This window comes from Salmo salar, chromosome 26 (genome assembly GCF_965601325.2).
Source record: "Salmo salar chromosome 26, fSalSal1, whole genome shotgun sequence".
Classification (NCBI taxonomy): Eukaryota; Metazoa; Chordata; class Actinopteri; order Salmoniformes; family Salmonidae; genus Salmo; species Salmo salar.
This window is the reverse complement of record NC_138316.1, coordinates 44,570,592-44,598,405: the sequence shown is the minus strand read 5'-3', so window position 1 is coordinate 44,598,405 and position 27,814 is coordinate 44,570,592.

The following is a 27,814-nucleotide window of genomic DNA, read 5'->3' as shown; positions in this document are numbered from 1 at the left end:
ATGACGCCGACTAGCCTCTGTATAGAACTCTTCAGTGTTAATGAGTCACGACCTGACATGACCTGACATGACCTCAGACGTGTTCAGAGCATGGCTTCCTTCCCATCGCCATGGTCGTGGTGGAGAACAATTCAGACGGTTCACCATCTCATTTCCTCTGCTCTCTCTACAGACGAGGGAGGGCAGTGTGACAACAGAATTTCTGGTTTGGGAGGAACTGTATCTCTTCCCCCCCTGATGGCGATGAAAGTGGTACTTAGACCCCCTCCTGTTGTGCATCACCATGGTGACAGCATCACCAACAGGGTGAGATGAAGGCTTCAGTCAGAGGGTTGTCAAGTCAGGAAATAGAGTTATTATCACGACTCAGTCAGAGAGCAGAATGAATGGTCCAATATATATACAGTACCAGTCAAATGTTTGGACACACGTACTCATTCCAGGGTTTTCCTTTATTTTTAATATTTTCTACATTGTAGAATAATAGTGAAAACATAACAACTATGAAATAACACATAAGGAATCATGTATTAACCAAAAAAGTGTTAAACAAATCAAACATATTTTATATTTGAGATTCTTCAAAGTAACTACCCTTTGCCTTGACGACATCTTTGCACACTCATGGCATTCTCTCAACCAGCTTCATGAGGTAGTCACCTGGAATGCTTTTCAATTAACAGATGTGTCTTGCTAAAAGTTAATTTGTGGAATTTCTTTCCTTCTTAATGCGTTTAAGCCAATCAGTTGTGTTGTAACAAGGTAGGGGTGGTATACATAAGATAGCCCTATTTGGTAAAAGACCAAGTCCATATTATGGCAAGAACAGCTCAAATAGGCAAAGAGAAACGACAGTCAATCATTACGTTAAGACATGAAGGTAATTTCGGACAATTTCAAAAACTTCAAGAAAGTTTCTTTAAGTGCAGTCGCAAAAACCATCAAGTCCTGTGATGTAACTGGCTCACATGAGGACCGCCACAGGAAAGAAAGACCCAGAGTTACCTCTGCTGCAGAGGATAAGTTCATTAGAGTTACCATTCTCAGATATCGGCAATTAACTGCAATTAACTGCATGCTTCACAGAGTTAAAGTAACAGACACATCTCGACATCAACTGTTTGAATCAGTCCTTCATGGTCGAAGGACACTACTAAAGGACACCAATAAGAAGAAGAGACTTGCTTGGGCAAAGAATCATGAGCAATGGACATTAGACCGGTGGAAATCTGTCCTTTGGATTGATGTGTCCAAATTTGAGATTTTTAGTTCCAACCCCTGTGTCTTTGTGAGACGCAGAGTAGGTGAACAGATAACCTCTGCATGTGTGGTTCCCACCATGAAGCACGGAGGAGGAGGTGTGATTGTGTGGTGGTGCTTTGCTGGTGACACTGTCTGTGATTAATTTAGAATTCAAGGCACACTTAACCAGCATGGCTACTACACCATTCTGCAACGATACGCCATCCCATCTGGTTTGCGCTTAGTGGGACTATAATTTTGTTTTTCAACAGAACAATGATCCAAAACACACCTCCAGGCTGTGTAAAGGCTATTTGACCAAGAAGGAGAGTGATGGAGTGCTGCATCAGATGACTTCAACCCAATTGATATGGTTTGGGATGAGTTGGACCGCGGAGTGAAGGAAAAGCAGCCAACAAATGCTCAGCATACATGGGAACTCCTTCAAGACTGTTGGTAAAGCATTCCAGGTGACTACCTATTGAGGCTGGTTGAGAGAATGCCAAGTGGGCTGAAAGGACAGCATGTACATTTACATTTTTTACATTTTAGTCATTTAGCAGACACTCTTATCCAGAGCGACTTACAGTAGTGAATGCATACATTTCATACATTTAATTTTTTTCCGTACTGGTCCCCGTGGGAATCGAACCCACAACCCTGGCGTTGCAAACACCATGCTCTACCAACTGAGCCACACCCTCCCCCCATGTTTGGTGTGTAGGAATATTGAAGGGCTGAGAGGACAGCATGTTTGGTATGTAGGAGTATTGAAGGGCTGAGAGGACAGCATATTTGGTGTGTAGGAGTATTGAAGGGCTGAAAGGACAGCATATTTGGTGTGTAGGAGTATTGAAGGGCTGAAAGGACAGCATGTTTGGTATGTAGGAGTATTGAAGGGCTGAGAGGACAGCATATTTGGTGTGTAGGAGTATTGAAGGGCTGAAAGGACAGCATATTTGGTGTGTAGGAGTATTGAAGGGCTGAGAGGACAGCATGTTTGGTATGTAGGAGTATTGAAGGGCTGAGAGGACAGCATATTTGGTGTGTAGGAGTATTGAAGGGCTGAAAGGACAGCATATTTGGTGTGTAGGAGTATTGAAGGGCTGAAAGGACAGCATGTTTGATACCTTGGGAGAATATCGCAATGTGAGTATGGAAAGTCAGGTCTTTTTTTGGTCGTTTTTCTTTTTTGTTGGTGAACATTTATATAATTTTATCAAACTGTTATGGTTGAATCCAGTAATGGTTGTCATTTCACTTGAACAGTTATGGAGGTAACATCATAGACTGGTCCCAGATCTCTGAGTGCTCTCCTGTTTGGCATAACTATCAGAGTAGGCAAGACAGCACAAACAGATCCTTAGCCAGGCTGGTGATATCTTTCAGCTAGTTCAAATGTAGCACGTCTCTAATTCATCTTCAGTTGAGAATACATTGAAATATGGTAACGATATCATTGAGGGATATTTTCTTCCATTACATGACACAATCTGGTCCATGTGAAGAGCTTACTGGTGTTGAGTACGGCCTCAACACTCCTCAGTCTGTTCAGCGGAAAATAAGAGGATTCTGGATGACAGAAAGGCACACAAAGAAGACCTAAAGATTTAGGACAATGAGGATTTCTAGGAGGATTATCTGCTTTGAAGTGTGAATCAAAATGTAATTCAAAGCCAATCTTAGGAATTGACAGCAAGATATATTTTAGGAACATTATATATAGTATCTATCATCTTTCAGCCACTTGATATTAGAAGCTACTGACACTGGGCAGAATAAGATGTTGAGATGACAGGGGACTGACACTGGGCAGAGTAAGGTGTTGAGATGACAGGCTACTGACACTGGGCAGAATAAGATGTTGAGATGAGAAGATACTGACACTGGGCAGAATAAGATGTTGAGATGAGAAGATACTGACACTGGGCAGAATAAGATGTTGAGATGACGGCTACTGACACTGGGCAGAGTAAGATGTTGAGATGAGAAGATACTGACACTGGGCAGAATAAGATGTTGAGATGAGAAGATACTGACACTGGGCAGAATAAGATGTTGAGATGACGGCTACTGACACTGGGCAGAGTAAGATGTTGAGATGAGAAGATACTGACACTGGGCAGAATAAGATGATGAGATGAGAAGATAATGACACTGGGCAGAATAAGATGTTGAGATGAGAAGATACTGACACTGGGCAGAATAAGATGTTGAGATGACAGGCTTCTGACACTGGGCAGAATAAGACGTGGACAGTTAGATCTTGCTGTCTCCCCATGGATGGGGAATTGAAAGTATTGTAGCTTGTGAAAGTATTCACCCCCTTGGCATTTTTCCTAATTTGTTGCCTTACAACTTGGAATTAAAATAGATTTTTTGGGGGGGTTTGTGTCATTTTATGTACACAACATGCCTACCATTTTGAAGATGCTAAATATTTTTTATTGTGAAACAAACAAGAAATAAGACAAAAACACTGAAAATTTGAGCGTGCATAAATATTCAACCCCCCCCGAAAGTCAATACTTTGTAGAGCCACCTTTTGCAGCAACTCCAGCTGCAAGTCTCTTGGGGTATGTCTCTATAAGCTTGGCACATCTAGCCACTGGGATTTTTGCCCATTCTTCAAGGCAAAACTGCTCCAGCTCCTTCAAACTGCTGGTGTACAACAATCTTTAAGTCATACCACAGATTCTCATTTGGATTGAGGTCTGCGCTTTGACTAGGCCATTCCAAGACATTTAAATGTTTTCCCATAACCTCTATGGGCTAGGTGGGACGCTTGCGTCCCACCTACTCAACAGCCAGTTGAATCCTGTGGCGCGCTATTCAAATCCTTAGATATGCTATTACTTCAATTTTTCAAAAAGATGACTATTTTACACCATTTTAAAGATAAGACTCTCGTTAATCTAACCACACTCTCCGATTTCAAAAAGGCTTTACAACGAAAGCAAAACATTAGATTATGTCAGCAGACTACCCAGCCAGAAATAATCAGACACCCATTTTTCAAGCTAGCATATAATGTCACATAAACCCAAACCACAGCTAAATGTAGCACTAACCTTTGATGATCTTCATCAGATGACAACCCTAAGACATTATGTTATACAATACATGCATGTTTTGTTCAATCAAGTTCATATTTATATCAAAAACCAGCTTTTTACATTAGCATGTGACTAGCATGTGACTAGCATTCCCACCGAACACTGCCGGTGAATTTACTAAATTACTCACGTTCACAAAAAGCATAACAATTATTTTAAGAATTATAGATACAGAACTCCTCTATGCACTCGATATGTCCGATTTTAAAATAGCTTTTCGGTGAAAGCACATTTTGCAATATTCTCAGTAGATAGCCCGGCATCACAGGGCTAGCTATTTAGACACCCAACAGGTTTAGCACTCATCAAAGTCAGATTTACTATAAGAAAAATGTTCTTACCTTTGTTGTCTTCGTCAGAATGCACTCCCAGGACTTCTACTTCAATAACAAATGTTGGTTTGGTCCAAAATAATCCATCGTTATATCCAAACAGCGGCGTTTTGTTCGTGCGTTCTAGACACTATCCTAAAGGCTAAATAAGGGTGACGAGCATGGTGCAATTCGTGACAAAAGAATTCTAAATATTCCATTACCGTACTTCGAAGCATGTCGACCGCTGTTTAAAATAAATTTTTATGCCATTTTCTCATAAAAAAGCGATAATATTCCGACCGGGAATCTGCGTTTAGATAAACAGACAAAGGAAAAGAAACCATTCGGTCGAAGCGGGCACGCGCCTAAGCCCATAGTACTCTGAGTGGCCACTTGCCAAAAGCGATAAAGTGTTTCAGCCAGAGCCTGCCTCGATATCGTTCAACGTTTTCCCGGGCTCTGAGACCCTATGGAAGACGTAGGAAGTGTCACGTTATTGCACAGATCCTGAGTCTTCAATAAAAAGAGCCAAGATGAAACACTACTTCTCAGACAGGCCACTTCCTGCTTGAAATCTTCTCAGGTTTTGGCCTGCCATAGGAGTTCTGTTATACTCACAGACACCATTCAAACAGTTTTAGAAACTTTAGGGTGTTTTCTATCCAAAGCCAATAATTATATGCATATTCTAGTTACTGGGCAGGTGTAGTAACCAGATTAAATCGGGTACGTTTTTTATCCAGCCGTGCAAATACTGCCCCCTATCCCCAACAGGTTAAAATAAATTTTTATGCGATTTTTCTCATAAAATAGCGATAATATTCCGACCGGGAGACGTTGTTTTCGTTCAAAGACTGAAAGAAGAAAATGGTGTCTTCACATGCACGCGCGCACCCGTGTCATTGTTCTTAGATCAACCACTATCCAAATCCCCTACTGTTTTTCGCCCAGGGACTGCAGAGTCATCATTCCCTGTTCTGGCGCCTTCTGAGAGCCTATGGGAGCCTTAGAAAATGTGACGTTACAGCAGAGATCCTCTATTTTCCATAAAGAGGCTATAGAAGGACAAGAAATGGTCAGAGAGGGCACTTCCTGTATGGAATCTTCTCAGGTTTTGGCCTGCCATATGAGTTATTTTTACTCACGCCCTCACAGTAGCTTGGGGCTACCCCGCTTTCTGCGGGCAGGAGTAATAACCAGATTAAATCGGGTACGTTTTTTATCCGGCCGTGAAGATACTGCCCCCTATCATAAACAGGTTAAACAGAAGAAATACAATGACTAACAGTTCCGTAATGTACAAGACTATAACGGAAATAACTACCCACAACCCACAGGAAAAAACAGGCTGCCTAAGTATGGCTTCCAATCAGAGACAACGAAAGACACCTGCCTCTGATTGGAAACCATACTCGGCCACACATAGAAAAGGAACATAGAAAATGAAAACTAGAACAAATCCCCATGAAACAAACCAACCCCAAAACACACAAAAACAACACCCCCTGCCACGCCCTGACCATACTACAATGACAAATGACCCCTTTTACTGATCAGGACGTGACAGTTATATATAGCTATGTTGACTATGATATTACTTTAGCTAATATGGGGACAATGATGAAGGCTGTGTGTAGCGGTTATGATATGGTTTGGCTTGGAAAGTTTTTTTTTGCCTGGTCAGATACAGCTGATGTGTTGTCCACAAGCAAAGGGAAAGGTGACAGGAGGAGAGAGCATAGATGCAAGAAGGAATACAACATGGCTGCTATGAAAGTGAACTGTGTTGACGTGTGATCACTTCAATCAGTTGCAGATCAAAGGAACCACAATGGGGTTCTTGGTTGAGTGAATGTATGTGCAAAACTGTCATCAAGGCAAAGGGTGGCTATTTTGAAGAATCTCAAATATAACATATATTTTGATTTGTTTAACCCTCTTTTGGTTACTATTTGATTCCATATGTGTTATTTCATAGTTTTGATGTCTTCACTATTATTCTACAATGTAGAAAATAGTAAAAATAAAGAAAAACCCTGGAATGAGTCGTGTGTCCAAACTGTTGACTGCTACTGAACTTCTTCAGTTTTTTAATTCAAGACTTTATACATAGACCTATTAATAGACCTAGACTACCTTGACCTTTGTTTTTTGGGTGGGTAAGCCTATTGTGTAGACTTGGCCATTCCAGACTGTCTCCCCACCTCATACATACTCACGCTTGTTTGTATTTGTTAACATGCATCATGGTTTAAATGTCAAACAGGACCTTCTGTGGATGTGATTTTGTGATAATGTGGGGGCTTGTCTGGAATGGTAATGCCTCTCTTTATCTCCCTCTGTCTCTTGCATTTCTCCCCCCACTACTCTCGACAGTTGCCACCCTCTCTCTTTCCCAACTATCTCTCTCCATCCCCTCCACACACACACCTCTCTCCATCTCTGTCAGTTAAGATACTCACAGCAGGAACTCTGAGATCTAATCTTGCTGTTGTGATTAGAATCACTGTGTGAAGCCTAAAGTGTTGGATCAGTCTGTTACAGCTGTCGTCATGGATACTTCGCCAGCAGGACATTACCTAAATCATATTTTCTATCAAGCCATTTTTTCCATCTAAACCAGCATGAACTTCTATAATTTAGCCAGAATGAAATCTTGGCATGGTATATTATTGTTAATATACAGGAATTACCACCATGGAGAAACAATTTAATTTTAAGCAGTAAGTGCATAACACTGAGAAACGTACTCAATATGTGAATTTAATGTTTGCAATAACAGACATATTCCCACATAAGTCAATACAGCTCATTGTGAATGTAAAACATTTCAGCTTGTTCCACATAATCTTAAAACCCTTTCAAACGAGGCTGCTCATTTGGTGCTCATGTGATTACTTCATTATAAATCATTAAATAAAAGAGTCCTTCTCATATTGTATGGAGAACACTATAGTGGACATTACCATACTTAGCTGGCCTGACCCTCAACATTCTGACTGTAACCTTTGATAGTAACCTTTAGAGAGGTCACGTTTCCTGTCAGCAATCCAGGAAAGCCCCCACTTTACCGTTAAATGATGTCCTCAAAGTGACCTCTTTGTTATCTACAAGCCAGTGGTTTTCCAACCTCTCCTCAGGAACCCCCAGATGTTTCACAAGTGTGTTGTAGCCTTGAACTATCTCACCTGATTCACCTAGTCAAGGGCTTGATGATTGATTCACCTAGTCAAGGGCTTGATGATTGATTCACCTAGTCAAGGGCTTGATGATTGATTCACCTAGTCAAGGGCTTGATGATTGAGTCACCTAGTCAAGGGCTTGATTGATTCACCTAGTCAAGAGCTTGATGATTGATTCACCTAATCAAGGGCTTGATGTATGTATGATTCACCGAGTCAAGGGCTTGATGATTGATTCACCTAATCAAGGGCTTGATGATTGATTCACCTAGTCAAGGGCTTGATGATTGAGTCACCTAGTCAAGGGCTTGATGATTGAGTCACCTAGTTAAGGGCTTGATTGATTCACCTAGTCAAGAGCTTGATGATTGATTCACCTAATCAAGGGCTTGATGTATATATGATTCACCGAGTCAAGGGCTTGATGATTGATTCACATAGTCAAAATCTTGATGATTGATTCAGCTAGTCAAGGGCTTGATGATTGATTCACCAAGTCAAAGGCTTGATGATTGATTCACCTAGTCAAAGGCTTGATGATTGATGCACCTATTCAAGAGCTTGATGATTGATTCACCTAATCAAGGGCTTGATGACTGATTCACCTAGTCAAGGGCTTGATGATTGATTCACCTAGTCAAGGGCTTTATTATTGATTCACCTAGTCAAGGGCTTGATGTTTGATTCACCTAGACAAGGGCCCAATGATTAGTTGACAAGTTGAATCATGTGTGCTAGTTCTGGAATAGATCAAATACATTAACCAGCTGGAGGTCCATGAGGAGAGGTTTGGACCGGCTGGGGGTCCATGAGGAGAGGTTTGGACCGGCTGGGGGTCCATGAGGAGAGGTTTGGACCGGCTGGGGGTCCCCGAGGAGAGGTTTGGACCAGCTGGGGGTCCATGAGGAGATGTTTGGACCGGCTGAGGACCATGAGGAGAGGTTTGGACCGGCTGGGGGTCCCCGAGGAGAGGTTTGGACCGGCTGGGGGTCCCCGATTAGAGGTTTGGACCGACTGGGGGTCCCCGAGGAGAGGTATAAGAACCACTGTAGTAAGCTACTAGCCTGATTAAATAATGGCGGGAAAAGCATTAAGTCTGGTTTAGTCAGACTATATAGAACCAAGTACATAGAACAGGCCTGCTGAACAGCTATGGAGATGCAATCCCAGTATATCATCAATACTTTTTATTTTATTTAACCAGGCAAGTCAGTTAAGAAAAAAATCATATTTACAATGACAGCCTACCCTGGGCCAATTGTGCATCGCACTATAGGACTCCCAATCACAGCTGGCTGTGATATAGCCTGGAATCAAACCAGGGTGTGTATTGACACCTTGAGCACTGAGATGCAGTGCCTTAGACCACTGCGCCACTCGGGAGCCCATTACTTGACTGGACTATGGTGCTATCAAATGAACAACAGGGGGCAAGGTAGGCAACGTGAAAATACTGTGTGTAATAAAACTATTACAATGGTTAGAATGAGGAGAAACACATTTACAGGAAAGCAATGAGATGATTCTTATCCTTAGCTGGTAATCAAATTGAAATGCATCATGATTGACTATACATGTTAATAATGGGATAGAAATGTTGTTTCCCACAATCTAATATGACCTTTGTACCTTCAAGTTAAGAAGCATCACAACTTAAACCAATGTTCAATTTCTTTGAGGTCTTTTACTTCTCCACATAGATGTGTATATCTAGTCCCTGCTATTCTCTTCACTCTCTTTCTCCAAAAGCCTGAGTATTCAACCTATACTTAATTGCAGACAGGAGTTGACTGAAAACTTTCAAAGTAGTCAGCCACTGTCCTGCTAGATCTGTGTACTATAGTTATATTGTAGATACATCTACACCTCTATTTAAAGTCAGCACAAGTCAAGTGTCCCCTGCCTTCCTTCCACCAAGCCCAAAACCTTCCTCACACCCTTGAGAAATGAACGCAAAATGGACTCGCATTGCACTGAACAAATTCCAGCTCAATAACACTTTGGTCTGCAATAATTGGATTTCCCAGATGGTTGTGAGAAAGATGACATGGTGTTGGTATAGTATAATAAAGAATGGGCTGATGATAATGATTAAAGAATGTCTCCAAGCACACTCAGCATTCTATTACCAACACATTAGTACAGATCGGGAGAAAAAGAAGGTATACAAAATTATGGAAGAAGAGAATTAATCAGGAAATAACTCAACTCTTTGGCACATGAGAGGATGAAAAAGAATAGAGATGACATGGAAAGACAGGAGAACAAGACAGGTTGGGACCGTGATCTTAATGGTGTAGGCATGCAGCCGCTGGATCAGACCTGCACCTGCGGATGACAGCAGCCAGCTGTCATCCGCAGGAAGCCCTGTTGTGGGACCGGGGGCCCTCAGTGATGCTGTGCTCAAAGTGAGAGGGATGGAGGGATGGAAAGAAAAGGGAACTCTGATGAAAGGAAAATGAGGAAAAGTGTCTCTGTCTGTCCTGTCAAGTTCACATGACAAAATCAATCAAATGTGAAAATCTAATTTGCAGGTTAACATGTAAAAAAAACCCACACAAATATCAATTTCACATGAGGAATTACAGATTCACATGTGGGGTTGAAATAACATTATTCTCCTCACATGTGAAAAGCATGGTGGTGGCTTCATCATGGTAGGTGTATGCTTAACATTGGCAAAGACTGGGGAGTTTTTCAGGATGAAAAGAAATGGGATGGAGCAAAGCACAGGCAAAATAGAGGAAAACCTGCTTCAGTCTGCTTTACACCAGACACTGAGAGAGGAATTCACCTTTCAGCAGAACAATAACCTACAACCCAAGGCCAAGTCTACACTGGAGTTGCTTACCAATAAGACAGTGAATGTTCCTGAGTGGCCAGGTTACAGTTTAGACTTAAATCTGCTTGGAAATCTATTGCAAGACTTGAAAATTGCCCTCTAGCCATGATCCCAAACACCTTGACAGAGCTTGAAGAATTTTGAAAAGAATAATGGGCAAATACTGCACATTACAGGTGTGCAAAGCTCTTATGAGACTTAGCCAAGAACACTCACAGCTGTAATCTCTGCCAAAGGTGTTTCTAACGTGTATTGACTCAGGGGGGTGAATATTTATCTAATCAAGTTATATTAGTGTTTTATTTTTTCTTTAATCTTAATTTGTTTTTGAATTTTTCTTCCATTCTTCCATTACAGAGTATTTTGTGTAGACTATTGACCACAATGACAATTAAATCCATTTTAATCCCACTTTTGTAACATAATAAATTGTGAAAAGATCCAAGGGGGGTGTAGGCATTCTTTAAGCACTGTACAGGTGATTTGGTGAGTTTTGAGAGGGGAAAACATTTTGATGAAACAGGCTGTCAAGTAGCTGTTTAACGAAGATGGGAATGCCATGTGTTGCCATGATCCCCTGGGATTAGTTCAGATTGTATTATATCAGATTAGATTACAGCCTGACATGTTTTTTTTAACGTATTTTGTAACTTTCTTTAGGGTTGGTTTACTTAATGTCCTCTTATCTGACTGAAGTCATTCTCTTCTCTGCTGTACCGTCCAGGTCGAACATTGATTCCCAAATTAGAGAAGCACGAGGTGGCATTCACATCTTCATTAAACAGCTACTTGACAGCAGAGCCTGTTTCATCAAAATGTTTTCCCCTCTCAAAACTCGAACAAATCACCTTTAACTGAAAACAGCAGCTGTTTTAGCCGTCTCAGTGGGAGCTAATTCTCAGGATGCCCGGAGTAATTAATTCTTTGTAGGTCAGAGTGAGCACAGAATGTGCAGTGCCAAAAAACGAAAGGTTATGGTCCTGTCCAGCTGTTTTTTTAGGCCAAAGTACTTACCCCTCTGTAATTACTCCAATAGGAGGTCAGTGGTTGGTAGTTGGGGTGTGCTGGTTTTGCCAACAGCATCCCTACATGGTGCTAACGTCAGCTAGTGTGCTCAATTGGCTGGCCAAGTCCACCACTACAAGGCCTCTGTCGTCTTGACCTGCGAATCCAGCAGTTTTCAGGTCCGACTTCCTCTGATTTCAATCCAGTAGACCAGTGACCAGCAACTCTACCCATCCTTCCCCCCATCTTGTTGTTTGTCCCACATTAATTCCTCTCCCCACTCTTTTTAATTGCTCTGTGGCTTTATCATAACATTTAGAGGTTACAGTTAACAAGATGGCCAATTAATCCCAAATGCTAATTAGGTGGTAATGGGTTGTCACGGAGACAGCGATAGCTCCCGTTGAAAAGGGCAACACGCCTGCCCGATCCGCAAACAATGACTAAGCGCTAAAATTGACACAGAGCCAAATTAGCTCGCTCATTTGAGTGGGTTAGAGACGGCTGCTTCATGGGAAATGACATGAGCAGAATAAATGTCAAGGACATCGGCGCTAGACAACATGCAGCTTAACATCGATCTCGTCATTCTCTCCCTTCCTGTGGCTCATCTACTCTCACACAGGGTATGTTGGGGACACTGAGATATGTAGCTGTTCAAATCACTGTTTTTATCAACTAAAAAGAGGCGGTATTCTGACCTGAGGTCCTTGGCCTTAACTAGTATTTTTGTACAAGTCTCCCAATGACATGAATGAATGATTTACACAAAAGTCTGACTGCAAATGTTTTTATTGCAAAAGCAAAAGTGCAACATTTACCATACACTTGACTTCAAATGAAACAATGTGAAACAATGTGTGTTATAAAGAGCCAACTATTTATGCATTGTTCAGTTTACTAAACTCTAGTTAAGTAATCTCCTCATAACTAACACACATTGTTAAAGAAAGATTTCAAATGAAATCACACTGCCAGATTATTAGGTTTATGGTACTTTTTTGCACTTGACCCAGTGCTGATCTCAATGCAGAATGCAGCTCAAACTATTACTGTAAACTGTTGAGGTGATAATAGTCTTGCTAATATAGCCCCTTTGAGAAGTCAATGAACCAGGAAGTGCTTGAAGCATGGTGAAATAATACCAGTGTCCAATTGGAAGCATACCAGCAGCTGAAGGCTGGAAGGACGACTAGGACACTGAGGTCCTCTAAAGTGGCTGTTCTCCTGCCTGCCTGCAGCCAGCCAACCAGCCAGCCAGGCAGCCAGCCAGCTGTCTCTGTGTAAACCTCAGCGAGCACACCGAACGCAAAGCATGTGTGCAGCCTTATCTCCTGGCCTCTGATGGGCTTCCAAAAGACCAAGAGATGGGAACCAGGAGAGAGCCATACTCCCCATGTCCTCCCTGTCCCCCCTGTCTCTCCCGTCCTCCCCATCCCTCCTGCACCTCCTCCTGTACTCCCCTTTCCTCCCCATCCCTCCTGTACTCTCCTTTCCCCCCCAGCCCTCCTGCGCTCCCTCCTGTACTCTCCAGTCCTCCCTCACCCAGCCATTCCGGGAGTTTCTGATATGCATTGCAATTTCCTGCTTAAATATCATCCTAAAAAAACTTTGCATGAACACATACTGTAAAAACACACACACACACACACACACACACACACACACATACACACTTCCTCAGTTTTATCTCCCAGCCTCCCGCAGGCTACAGCGTGGCCTGGAGCTATCTCTAGCAGCAGAGGCACAGAGTCTTCCTCAGGGGATCCACATCTAGAAAGACCTTTAGTACCATGCGATACACAGGTCAGATCAGAGGAAAGCTCTCTTTCTCCTTCCCTCTCGATTTCTCTGCCCTCCCCCTCTCCCTTTTTTCTCTCTCTGGCTTCCAAAAACTTTTTCTCCCTACATCTTCTCTCTCTCTCTCTCTCTCTCTCTCTCTCTCTCTCTCTCTCTCTCTCTCTCTCTCTCTCTCTCTCTCTCTCTCTCTCTCTCTCTCTCACTCACTCACTCACTCACTCACTCACTCACTCACTCACTCACTCACTCACTCACTCACTCACTCACTCACTCACTCACTCACTCTCTCTTTCTCTCTGTCAGCTTTACCTCAGTTGAGGGACTGTGTGAAGTGAGGCACAGAGTCTTCCACTGTGACAGCTGAGTGAACAGCTCTAGCACCGAGGAGACAGGACTGGGTGGCCTGCCAACAGACAACACAGCGTAGTCTGCATTTCATACTGGTATAGGACATTCTAAGGGAAGCATTCCAGTCTCCCCCCACTGCTGTAGATAGATCTAATATGTCTGGTATAGGGCATTCTATCTACAGCAGTGGGGGGAGACTGGAATGCTTCCCTTAGAATGTTTTGTAGCCTTTATCCTGGAAATCCACTATTTACATGCTCGATGTCACTCCAACTCAGCATCAATTATTTGACATTAGTTAGTATGGCAGCATGGATAAGGGCAAGTTACTTGAAAAACTGAAAAGAAAATCACAGTTCACACTGAAAAACAAGCCTCTTTCCGTACCAAACCTCTCTCTCTCTCTCTTCCACTTTCTCTCTCTCTTTTTCTCTCACTCTCTCTCCCTTTTTCTCGCACTCTCTTTTTTTCTCTCACTCTCTATTTTTTTCTCTCACTCTCTCTCTCTCTCTCTCTCTCTCTTTCTCTCTTTATCTTTTTCTCTCACTCTCTCTCGGCTCAGAGTGAATCTCCGATAAGAGTCTTGAAGCCATCTCCCATCTGCCTGCCCCATCTGGGGGACTGCGTGCTAGAGAGCTAACACTGCAAAGTCAAGATGACAACTCACACATTAAAAGATGAGATGGATTATAGATACACACACACACACACACACACACACACACACACACACACACACACACACACACACACACACACACACACACACACACACACACACACACACACACACACACACACAACACCAATCAAAGGTTTAGACACACCTACTCATTCAAAGGTTTTTCTTTATTTTTACTATTTTCTATATTGTAGAATAATAGTGGACATCAAAACTATGAAATGACACATATGGAATCATGTAGTAAGCAAAAAGTGTTTAAGAAATCAACATATATTTCATTTTTGAGATTCTTCAAAGTAGCCACCCTTTGCATTCATGACAGCTTTGCACACGTTTGGCATTCTCTCAACCAGCTTCATGAGGTAGTCACCTGGAATGCATTTCAATTAACAGGTGTGCCTTGTTAAAAGTGAATTTGTAGAATTTCTTTCCTTCTTATTGCGTTTGAGCCAGTCAGTTGTGTTGTAACAAGGTGGAGTTGGAATACAGAAGATAGCCCTATTCGGTAAAAGACCAAGTCCTTATTATGGCAAGAACAGCTCAAATAAGCAAAGAGAAAAGACAGTCCAACATTACTTTAAGACATGAAGTTTAGTCAATCCCGAATATGTCAAGAACTTTTAAAGTTTCTTCAAGAACAGTCACAAAAACCATCAAGCGCTATGATGAAACTGGCTCTCATGAGGACAGCCACAGGAAAGGAAGACCCAGAGTTACCTCTGCTACAGAGGATAAGTTCAGTAGAGTTAACTGCACCTCAGATTGCAGCCCAAATAAATGCTTCATGTAGTTCAAGTAACAGACACATCTCAACATCAACTTTTCAGAGGAGACTGCATGAATCAGGCTTTCATGGTTGAATTGCTGCAAAGAAACCTCTACTAAAGGACACCAATAAGAAGAAGAGCCTTGCTTGGGCCAAAAAACATGAGCTTTTTGGTTCCAACCACCGTGTCTTTGTGAGACACGACGTAGGTGAACGGATGATCTCCGCACGTGCGGTTCCCACCGTGAAGCATAGAGGAGGAGGTGTGATGGTGTGGGGGTGCTTTCCTGGTGATACTGTCAGTGATTTATTTAGAATTCAAGGCACACTTAACCAGCGAGGCTATCACAGCATTCTGCAGCGGTACGCCATTCCTATCTGGTTTGCGCTTAGTGGGACTATCATTTGTTTTTCAACAGGACAATGACCCAACACATCTCCAGGAAGTATAAGGGCTATTTGACCAAGAAGGAGAGTGATGGAGTGCTGCATCTGTAAGGTTCTGCTTTTCTTTTCTTAGTCAACCTTGTGTTCTTTTTTTGTGTATTCTTGAACGTAGCCCTGTCTTTCATTTTGTTCATTGATTTCACCTGTGTTTATTTCTCACCTGGTCTCATCAGCTCCCTATTTAGTTCAGTTCTTTCTGTTAGTATGGTTGTGAGGTATTGTTTGTTTTTGACTGTCTACCTGTGTTTGACCATTGCCTGCCTGTGACCACGATTCCTGCCTTCTGGGAAGTCTTAAAAAACATATTCCGTGCTCTACGTGTGAATCTACAACTTTTTCTCCCTGAGTATTCATTACGGCATTAGATGACCTGGCCTCCACAATCACCCGATCTCAACCCAATTGAGATGGTTTTGGATGAGTTGGATGGCAGAGTGAAAGAAAAGCAGCCAACATGTTATCAGCATATGTGAGAACTCCTTCAAGACTGTTAGAAAATAATTCCAGGTGAAGCTGGTTGAGAGAATGCCAAGAACGTGCAAAGCTGTCATCAAGGCAAAGGGTGGCTACAAATCTAATATATAAAATATCTTTTGATTTGTTTAAAACTTTTTTGTTTACTACATGATTCCATATGTGTTATTTCATAGTTTTGATGTCTTAACTATTTTTCTACAATGTAGAAAATAGTACAAATAAAGAAAAACCATTGAATGCCTTGAATGAGTAGGTGTGTCTAAACTTTTGACTGGTACTGTACATATCGAAAAACATACACAAGCATACACACACACAGTGAGATGTTGCATTCATTTCAGAAAGTGTTTTTCCCATGAGGTCTATATCTACCTGTCCTCTATTCCTGAGAGTAGGAGCCAGTCAGTACACTACATGATGACTCTGCAGCACTGAATGACTGCTTTTTATAGCAACTCCCCAGGGAAGAGGACCTTGTCATAACGTCTTTATCTAATGGAGCTGGAGACATTGTACAAAACATTAGGTACATCTTCATAATATTGAGTTGCACCCCTTTTTTCCCTCAGAACAGCCTCAGTTCTTCGGTGCATGGACTCTACAAGGTGCCGAAAGCGTTCCACAGGGATGCTGGCCAATGTTGACTTCCTACAGTTGTGTCAAGTTGTTTGGTAGTGGATCTCTACCCCGATGGATGCACATGCATGAAGGATGCATGTTCTCTGGGTTTTCTCCATACCCTAGTCCTCCCATCAGCGTGAAACAGCATGCATGAAGGATGCATGTTCTCGGGGTTTTCTCCATACCCTAGTCCTCCCATCAGCGTGAAACAGCATGCATGAAGGATGCATGTTCTCTGGGTTTTCTCCATACCCTAGTCCTCCCATCAGCGTGAAACAGCATGCATGAAGGATGCATGTTCTCTGGGTTTTCTCCATACCCTAGTCCTCCCATCAGCGTGAAACAGCATGCATGAAGGATGCATGTTCTCGGGGTTTTCTCCATACCCTAGTCCTCCCATCAGCGTGAAACAGCATGCATGAAGGATGCATGTTCTCGGGGTTTTCTCCATACCCTAGTCCTCCCATCAGCGTGAAACAGCATGCATGAAGGATGCATGTTCTCGGGGTTTTCTCCATACCCTAGTCCTCCCATCAGCGTGAAACAGCATGCATGAAGGATGCATGTTCTCAGGGTTTTCTCCATACCCTAGTCCTCCCATCAGCGTGAAACAGCAGGATCCGGGATTCATCAGACCAGGCATTGTTTTTCACATTCTCCAGTGTCCAGTGTTTTTGTTCCTTAGCCCACTGCAGCTGCAGTTTCTTGTTTTATGCTGAAAGAAGTGGAACTTTGTAGGGTCGTTGGCTGCCATACCCCATTTGTGTCAAGGTACGATGAGTTGTGCATTCTTTTATGGATCTTTGGGCACCAATGTTGTACTGGACTGTCTGTTGACTAACTATAGCCCGTCTGTTGCTCTGCACAATTCATGTCAGCCTCCTTTGTCCTCTTTCATCAATGGCCTGTTTTCCACCACTGGCCTGCCGTTGGCTGGATGTCCTTTGGGTGGTGGACCATTCTTGATACACACAGGAAACTGTTGAGCATGAAAAACCCAGCAGCCTTGCAGTTCTTGACACACTCAAACTGGTGCGCCTGTCACCTACTACCATACCCTGTTCAAAGGCACTTAAATATTTTGTCTTGTTCATTCACCCTCTGAATGGCACGCAAAACCAATCCATGTGTCAATTGTCTCAAGGCGTAAAAATCCTCCTTTAACCTGTCTCCTCTATTTCATCTACACTGATTGAAGTGGATTTAACAAGTGACATAAATACGGGATCATAGCTTTCACCAGGAATCACCTGGTCAGTCTACAGTATGTCATGGAAAGAGCAGGCGTTCCTAATGTTTTGTACACTCAGTGTATATCTTCACTATATATTTTCACTATATATCTTCTCCTCCTCCACAGTTTGTCTTTTTAGCATTGGTGGAAATTAGTAGAGGACTTTCCATAATGGTTGTTAAATGGTTCTGTTGGTATTTGTTTGGTATTTACTATGAAATTGTATGGCATCAGTTGTATACTGGTTTGGGGTATTCACAAACTAAGACGTTTCTTGTATAGGGAGGAGAGCTATAACATGATGCTATAATTTAATTGTTTGGTCCATATATGTGGTCAAGAGCTCGCTTATGAACAAAATGTTTGGTTATGGAGAAAAAACAGTTCAGAATGATTCATTGCCATGTTAAAAAGCTGTGAACCGTGATGTAACGTGACCTCTGACAGCTAACTCATCTTCCAGGGTTTCCAGGTCTCTCCTGATACATATGTATGTATTGTATGTATTGCAGCTTTCTGAATTCCATTTTCATGGTAATGAAGCAGGCCATATACAATACTTCAGGGGAACACTTGCTAGGGAATAATAATTCAGAAAAGTAGAAGAAAGTGGAAAACAAGGGGGGTTTTCTCAGTTGGGTGGGTGCTCCCCCGTTGCAATCTTAACTTTTCAAGGCGATGTGTCTCAAGAGTTTACTCTCTGTAACTGTTGTCTCGAATTTTAATGAGATCAACTGCTTACCTTAGCATAGCCTCCATGGCGATACAGTAAAATAAAGGTTATGAGAGAGCCATTATAGAATACGTGCCCAAATTAAACCACTGATCTGGAACTCTTTTCTATGCTAATCAACAGAAATAAATCTGCAACGTTGACACTTAAAGCTCCCGTTCGCCCTTGCCACATGGATTTAGGCCCTGTCTTGTTGATTTGTGGCGCCTTAAAAAAAATAAAGATTTGCAGAAATGTGATAATGAAAGTGAAAGGTTGTCTTTAAAAAGTTAAATACATTGGAGGTTTGTGCTAGAGGTGTAATGTATTAACTACACTCAGCACTATCCATTATTTCTCAGTACCTGTATGCTCTGAGTTGGTCTGAAAAGGCTACAATATCAGGTAGGAGGATTGGGTGGCTATGTACACGTTAAAGGAGTCAATGAAGGGAAAGGGTCTGCAATTGTGTGTGTATGTGTGTGTGTGTGTGTGTGTGTGTGTGTGTGTGTGTGTGTGTGTGTGTGTGTGTGTGTGTGTGTGTGTGTGTGTGTGTGTGTGTGTGTGTGTGTGTGTGTGTGTGTGTGTGTCACTCTCCAACACAGGAGTTTGGTGGCACCATATTTGGAGAGGATGGGCTCGTGGTAATGGCTGGAGCGGAATCAGTGGAATGTTATCAAATATGTCAAACATGGTTTCCATGTGTTTGATGCCATTCCATTTGCTCCATTCCAGACATTATTATGAGCTGTCCTCCCCTCAGCAGGAAACAAAATAATCTGAACAGGACAAGAGAGAAATCCACAAAACAGTCCTGGAGAGAGATGGAGAGCGTCAGCTCCCAGAGATAGTCAAACACGATTACACTAGTCCTTATTACCAGAGTGCATCCAGAACACAAACTCAACTAGAGAAATAACTCCAGTCATTACCTTGAGTGCCACTCAGTCTGGGGAGTGAAACACACCTTCTGCATTTGCCTGCGTAACAAACCGAGCCCCCAATACACACAATTTATCAGGGAAAAGGGAAGAATAAATGCAGTCCTTCAATGGAATATCATCCCAGTTTCGCACGTGTGCTTTGTCTCTATTAGGGTTCCTTGCCTGATGCCAGTTTCAGTAGATTAGTGTCTGGAATATTGAGTTCCTGCCCTGAGGCCAGTTCCAGTAGATTAGAGTCTGGAATATTGAGTTCCTGCCCTGAGGCCAGTTCCAGTAGATTAGTGTCTGGAACATTGAGTTCCTGCCCAGAGGCCAGTTCCAGTAAGTTAGTGTCTGGAATATTGAGTTCCTGCCTTGAGGCCAGTTCCAGTAGATTAGTGTCTGGAATATTGAGTTCCTGCCCTGAGGCCAGTTCCAGTAGATTAGAGTCTGGAATATTGAGTTCCTGCCCTGAGGCCAGTTCCAGTAGATTAGTGTCTGGAATATTGAGTTCCTGCCCTGAGGCCAGTTCCAGTAGATTAGTGTCTGGAATATTGAGTTCCTGCCCTGAGGCCAGTTCCAGTAGATTAGTGTCTGGAATATTGAGTTCCTGCCCTGAGGCCAGTTCCAGTAGATTAGAGTCTGGAATATTGAGTTCCTGCCCTGAGGCCAGTTCCAGTAGATTAGAGTCTGGAATATTGAGTTCCTGCCCTGAGGCCAGTTCCAGTAGATTAGTGTCTGGAATATTGAGTTCCTGCCCTGAGGCCAGTTCCAGTAGATTCGTGTCTGGAATATTGAGTTCCTGCCATGAGGCTAGTTCCAGTAGATTAGTGTGGGAATAACTCATCAATAATGCAATGTAAAGCTCATTAACATGAGGTGCCCTTTGACTTCCTCCTTTACTCCATTGTCTTCCGGTGTAGTGATATAATAGGAAGTTGAGTTACACAGGATGTTTCCACATTCAGAATTCAGAGTTTATGGACACCAAAGGCTGGGATTAAATGTCTGTGAAAGTCAAAAGGAAAACGACCCATTGTGTTGAGACATGGTTATGTGGTTATGGGCTGTATTGTCTATAGGGGATGGAGAGTGATGAAGCTGTTCTTATGGGCTGTATTGTCTATAGGGGATGGAGAGTCATTACACTGTGGTTATGAGCTGTATTGTCTATAGGGGATGGAGAGTGATGAAGCTGTGGTTATGGGCTGTATTGTCTATAGGGGATGGAGAGTGATGAAGCTGTTCTTATGGGCTGTATTGTCTATAGGGGATGGAGAGTCATTACACTGTGGTTATGAGCTGTATTGTCTATAGGGGATGGAGAGTGATGAAGCTGTGGTTATGGGCTGTATTGTCTATAGGGGATGGAGAGTCATTACAATGTGGTTATGGGCTGTATTGTCTATAGGGGATGGAGAGTGATGAAGCTGTGGTTATGGGCTGTATTGTCTATAGGGGATGGAGAGTCATTACACTGTGGTTATGGGCTGTATTGTCTATAGGGGATGGAGAGTCATTACACAGTGGTTATGGGCTGTATTGTCTATAGGGGATGGAGAGTGATGAAGCTGTTGTTAAGGGCTGTATTGTCTATAGGGGATGGAGAGTGATGAAGCTGTTGTTAAGGGCTGTATTGTCTATAGGGGATGGAGAGTGATGAAGCTGTTGTTATGGGCTGTATTGTCTATAGGGGATGGAGAGTCATTACACTGTGGTTATGGGCTGTATTGTCTATAGGGGATGGAGAGTGATGAAGCTGTTGTTAAGGGCTGTATTGTCTATAGGGGATGGAGAGTGATGAACCTATTGTTATGGGCTGTATTGTCTATAGGGGATGGAGAGTGATGAAGCTGTGGTTATGGGCTGTATTGTCTATAGGGGATGGAGAGTGATGAAGCTGTTGTTAAGGGCTGTATTGTCTATAGGGGATGGAGAGTCATTACACTGTGGTTATGGGCTGTATTGTCTATAGGGGATGGAGAGTGATGAAGCTGTTGTTAAGGGCTGTATTGTCTATAGGGGATGGAGAGTGATGAAGCTGTGGTTATGGGCTGTATTGTCTATAGGGGATGGAGAGTGATGAAGCTGTGGTTATGGGCTGTATTGTCTATAGGGGATGGAGAGTGATGAAGCTGTGGTTATGGGCTGTATTGTCTATAGGGGATGGAGAGTGATGAAGCTGTGGTTATGGGCTGTATTGTCTATAGGGGATGGAGAGTGATGAAGCTGTGGTTATGGGCTGTATTGTCTATAGGGGATGGAGAGTGATGAAGCTGTTGTTAAGGGCTGTATTGTCTATAGGGGATGGAGAGTCATTACACTGTTGTTATGGGCTGTATTGTCTATAGGGGATGGAGAGTGATGAAGCTGTTGTTATGGGCTGTATTGTCTATAGGGGATGGAGAGTGATGAAGCTGTGGTTATGGGCTGTATTGTCTATAGGGGATGGAGAGTGATGAAGCTGTTGTTAAGGGCTGTATTGTCTATAGGGGATGGAGAGTCATTACACTGTGGTTATGAGCTGTATTGTCTATAGGGGATGGAGAGTGATGAAGCTGTGGTTATGGGCTGTATTGTCTATAGGGGATGGAGAGTCATTACAATGTGGTTATGGGCTGTATTGTCTATAGGGGATGGAGAGTGATGAAGCTGTGGTTATGGGCTGTATTGTCTATAGGGGATGGAGAGTCATTACACTGTGGTTATGGGCTGTATTGTCTATAGGGGATGGAGAGTCATTACACAGTGGTTATGGGCTGTATTGTCTATAGGGGATGGAGAGTGATGAAGCTGTTGTTAAGGGCTGTATTGTCTATAGGGGATGGAGAGTGATGAAGCTGTTGTTAAGGGCTGTATTGTCTATAGGGGATGGAGAGTGATGAAGCTGTTGTTATGGGCTGTATTGTCTATAGGGGATGGAGAGTCATTACACTGTGGTTATGGGCTGTATTGTCTATAGGGGATGGAGAGTGATGAAGCTGTTGTTAAGGGCTGTATTGTCTATAGGGGATGGAGAGTGATGAACCTATTGTTATGGGCTGTATTGTCTATAGGGGATGGAGAGTGATGAAGCTGTGGTTATGGGCTGTATTGTCTATAGGGGATGGAGAGTGATGAAGCTGTTGTTAAGGGCTGTATTGTCTATAGGGGATGGAGAGTCATTACACTGTGGTTATGGGCTGTATTGTCTATAGGGGATGGAGAGTGATGAAGCTGTTGTTAAGGGCTGTATTGTCTATAGGGGATGGAGAGTGATGAAGCTGTGGTTATGGGCTGTATTGTCTATAGGGGATGGAGAGTGATGAAGCTGTGGTTATGGGCTGTATTGTCTATAGGGGATGGAGAGTGATGAAGCTGTGGTTATGGGCTGTATTGTCTATAGGGGATGGAGAGTGATGAAGCTGTGGTTATGGGCTGTATTGTCTATAGGGGATGGAGAGTGATGAAGCTGTGGTTATGGGCTGTATTGTCTATAGGGGATGGAGAGTGATGAAGCTGTTGTTAAGGGCTGTATTGTCTATAGGGGATGGAGAGTCATTACACTGTTGTTATGGGCTGTATTGTCTATAGGGGATGGAGAGTGATGAAGCTGTTGTTATGGGCTGTATTGTCTATAGGGGATGGAGAGTGATGAAGCTGTGGTTATGGGCTGTATTGTCTATAGGGGATGGAGAGTGATGAAGCTGTTGTTAAGGGCTGTATTGTCTATAGGGGATGGAGAGTGATGAAGCTGTGGTTATGGGCTGTATTGTCTATAGGGGATGGAGAGTCATTACACTGTGGTTATGGGCTGTATTGTCTATAGGGGATGGAGAGTGATGAAGCTGTTGTTAAGGGCTGTATTGTCTATAGGGGATGGAGAGTGATGAAGCTGTGGTTATGGGCTGTATTGTCTATAGGGGATGGAGAGTCATTACACTGTGGTTATGGGCTGTATTGTCTATAGGGGATGGAGAGTCATTACACTGTGGTTATGGGCTGTATTGTCTATAGGGGATGGAGAGTGATGAAGCTGTGGTTAAGGGCTGTATTGTCTATAGGGGATGGAGAGTCATTACACTGTTGTTAAGGGCTGTATTGTCTATAGGGGATGGAGAGTGATGAAGCTGTTGTTAAGGGCTGTATTGTCTATAGGGGATGGAGAGTGATGAAGCTGTGGTTATGGGCTGTATTGTCTATAGGGGATGGAGAGTGATGAAGCTGTGGTTATGGGCTGTATTGTCTATAGGGGATGGAGAGTGATGAAGCTGTTGTTATGGGCTGTATTGTCTATAGGGGATGGGGAGTGATGAAGCTGTGGTTATGGGCTATATTGTCTATAGGGGATGGAGAGTGATGAAGCTGTTGTTAAGGGCTGTATTGTCTATAGGGGATGGAGAGTCATTACACTGTGGTTATGGGCTGTATTGTCTATAGGGGATGGAGAGTGATGAAGCTGTTGTTAAGGGCTGTATTGTCTATAGGGGATGGAGAGTGATGAAGCTGTGGTTATGGGCTGTATTGTCTATAGGGGATGGAGAGTGATGAAGCTGTTGTTAAGGGCTGTATTGTCTATAGGGGATGGAGAGTGATGAAGCTGTGGTTATGGGCTGTATTGTCTATAGGGGATGGAGAGTCATTACACTGTGGTTATGGGCTGTATTGTCTATAGGGGATGGAGAGTGATGAAGCTGTTGTTAAGGGCTGTATTGTCTATAGGGGATGGAGAGTGATGAAGCTGTGGTTAAGGGCTGTATTGTCTATAGGGGATGGAGAGTCATTACACTGTGGTTATGGGCTGTATTGTCTATAGGGGATGGAGAGTGATGAAGCTGTGGTTATGGGCTGTATTGTCTATAGGGGATGGAGAGTGATGAAGCTGTTGTTAAGGGCTGTATTGTCGATAGGGGATGGAGAGTCATTACACTGTGGTTATGGGCTGTATTGTCTATAGGGGATGGAGAGTCATTACACTGTGGTTATGGGCTGTATTGTTTATAGGGGATGGAGAGTGATGAAGCTGTGGTTATGGGCTGTATTGTCTATAGGGGATGGAGAGTCATTACACTGTGGTTATGGGCTGTATTGTCTATAGGGGATGGAGAGTGATGAAGCTGTGGTTATGGGCTGTATTGTCTATAGGGGATGGAGAGTCATTACACTGTGGTTATGGGCTGTATTGTCTATAGGGGATGGAGAGTGATGAAACTGTGGTTATGGGCTGTATTGTCTATAGGGGATGGAGAGTGATGAAGCTGTTGTTAAGGGCTGTATTGTCTATAGGGGATGGAGAGTGATGAAGCTGTGGTTATGGGCTGTATTGTCTATAGGGGATGGAGAGTGATGAAGCTGATGTTATGGGCTTTATTGTCTATAGGGGATGGAGAGTCATTACACTGTTGTTATGGGCTGTATTGTCTATAGGGGATGGAGAGTGATGAAGCTGTTGTTATGGGCTGTATTGTCTATAGGGGATGGAGAGTGATGAAGCTGTGGTTATGTGCTGTATTGTCTATAGGGGATGGAGAGTGATGAAGCTTTTGTTAAGGGCTGTATTGTCTATAGGGGATGGAGAGTGATGAAGCTGTTGTTATGGGCTGTATTGTCTATAGGGGATGGAGAGTCATTACACTGTGGTTATGGGCTGTATTGTCTATAGGGGATGGAGAGTGATGAAGCTGTGGTTATGGGCTGTATTGTCTATAGGGGATGGAGAGTCATTACACTGTGGTTATGGGCTGTATTGTCTATAGGGGATGGAGAGTGATGAAGCTGTTGTTAAGGGCTGTATTGTCTATAGGGGATGGAGAGTGATGAAGCTGTGGTTATGGGCTGTATTGTCTATAGGGGATGGAGAGTCATTACACTGTGGTTATGGGCTGTATTGTCTATAGGGGATGGAGAGTCATTACACTGTGGTTATGGGCTGTATTGTCTATAGGGGATGGAGAGTGATGAAGCTGTGGTTAAGGGCTGTATTGTCTATAGGGGATGGAGAGTCATTACACTGTTGTTAAGGGCTGTATTGTCTATAGGGGATGGAGAGTGATGAAGCTGTTGTTAAGGGCTGTATTGTCTATAGGGGATGGAGAGTGATGAAGCTGTGGTTATGGGCTGAATTGTCTATAGGGGATGGAGAGTGATGAAGCTGTGGTTATGGGCTGTATTGTCTATAGGGGATGGAGAGTGATGAAGCTGTGGTTATGGGCTGTATTGTCTATAGGGGATGGAGAGTGATGAAGCTGTTGTTAAGGGCTGTATTGTCTATAGGGGATGGAGAGTCATTACACTGTGGTTATGGGCTGTATTGTCTATAGGGGATGGAGAGTGATGACAGCTGTGGTTATGGGCTGTATTGTCTATAGGGGATGGAGAGTGATGAAGCTGTGGTTATGGGCTGTATTGTCTATAGGGGATGGAGAGTGATGAGCTGTGTTAGGGCTGTATTGTCTATAGGGGATGGAGAGTATAACTGGGGGCTGTATTGTCTATAGGGGATGGAGAGTGATGAAGCTGTTGTTAAGGGCTGTATTGTCTATAGGGGATGGAGAGTGATGAAGCTGTGGTTATGGGCTGTATTGTCTATAGGGGATGGAGAGTCATTACACTGTGGTTATGGGCTGTATTGTCTATAGGGGATGGAGAGTGATGAAGCTGTTGTTAAGGGCTGTATTGTCTATAGGGGATGGAGAGTGATGAAGCTGTGATTAAGGGCTGTATTGTCTATAGGGGATGGAGAGTCATTACACTGTGGTTATGGGCTGTATTGTCTATAGGGGATGGAGAGTGATGAAGCTGTGGTTATGGGCTGTATTGTCTATAGGGGATGGAGAGTGATGAAGCTGTTGTTAAGGGCTGTATTGTCGATAGGGGATGGAGAGTCATTACACTGTGGTTATGGGCTGTATTGTCTATAGGGGATGGAGAGTCATTACACTGTGGTTATGGGCTGTATTGTTTATAGGGGATGGAGAGTGATGAAGCTGTGGTTATGGGCTGTATTGTCTATAGGGGATGGAGAGTCATTACACTGTGGTTATGGGCTGTATTGTCTATAGGGGATGGAGAGTGATGAAGCTGTGGTTATGGGCTGTATTGTCTATAGGGGATGGAGAGTCATTACACTGTGGTTATGGGCTGTATTGTCTATAGGGGATGGAGAGTGATGCAGCTGTGGTTATGGGCTGTATTGTCTATAGGGGATGGAGAGTGATGAAGCTGTTGTTAAGGGCTGTATTGTCTATAGGGGATGGAGAGTGATGAAGCTGTGGTTATGGGCTGTATTGTCTATAGGGGATGGAGAGTGATGAAGCTGTGGTTATGGGCTGTATTGTCTATAGGGGATGGAGAGTCATTACACTGTTGTTATGGGCTGTATTGTCTATAGGGGATGGAGAGTGATGAAGCTGTTGTTATGGGCTGTATTGTCTATAGGGGATGGAGAGTGATGAAGCTGTGGTTATGTGCTGTATTGTCTATAGGGGATGGAGAGTGATGAAGCTTTTGTTAAGGGCTGTATTGTCTATAGGGGATGGAGAGTGATGAAGCTGTTGTTATGGGCTGTATTGTCTATAGGGGATGGAGAGTCATTACACTGTGGTTATGGGCTGTATTGTCTATAGGGGATGGAGAGTGATGAAGCTGTTGTTAAGGGCTGTATTGTCTATAGGGGATGGAGAGTCATTACACTGTGGTTATGTGCTGTATTGTCTATAGGGGATGGAGAGTGATTAATCTGCCTCAAAGACCGTTTATATTCCCTTGCGCTGTTTACACACCGATGAGACTTGAATATAAAATGTAATCAGACCAAAGTGTTTCAAAGCCTCAGGTGTTTATCTGTTCCTGGTTGTATTCTACTGTACCTGGATCATCACACGATCTACTACCAATTGTGTTGTGTGTTTCTCTCTCCATTATACTGAACTACATTTCATTATTAAAACACTCAAGGTACAACAGCATTAACACAATGATTCAATATATTGTTTTGAACATATCAACATGCCTTTTGTCTTCTGTTCATTTCATGCAGAAATCAATTCCTGCAGCCTTCCCATTTGTGCAATATTCCCTAATGCAGTGGAGGGTTAGGCTTGCCAGGGGAAGACATAACTC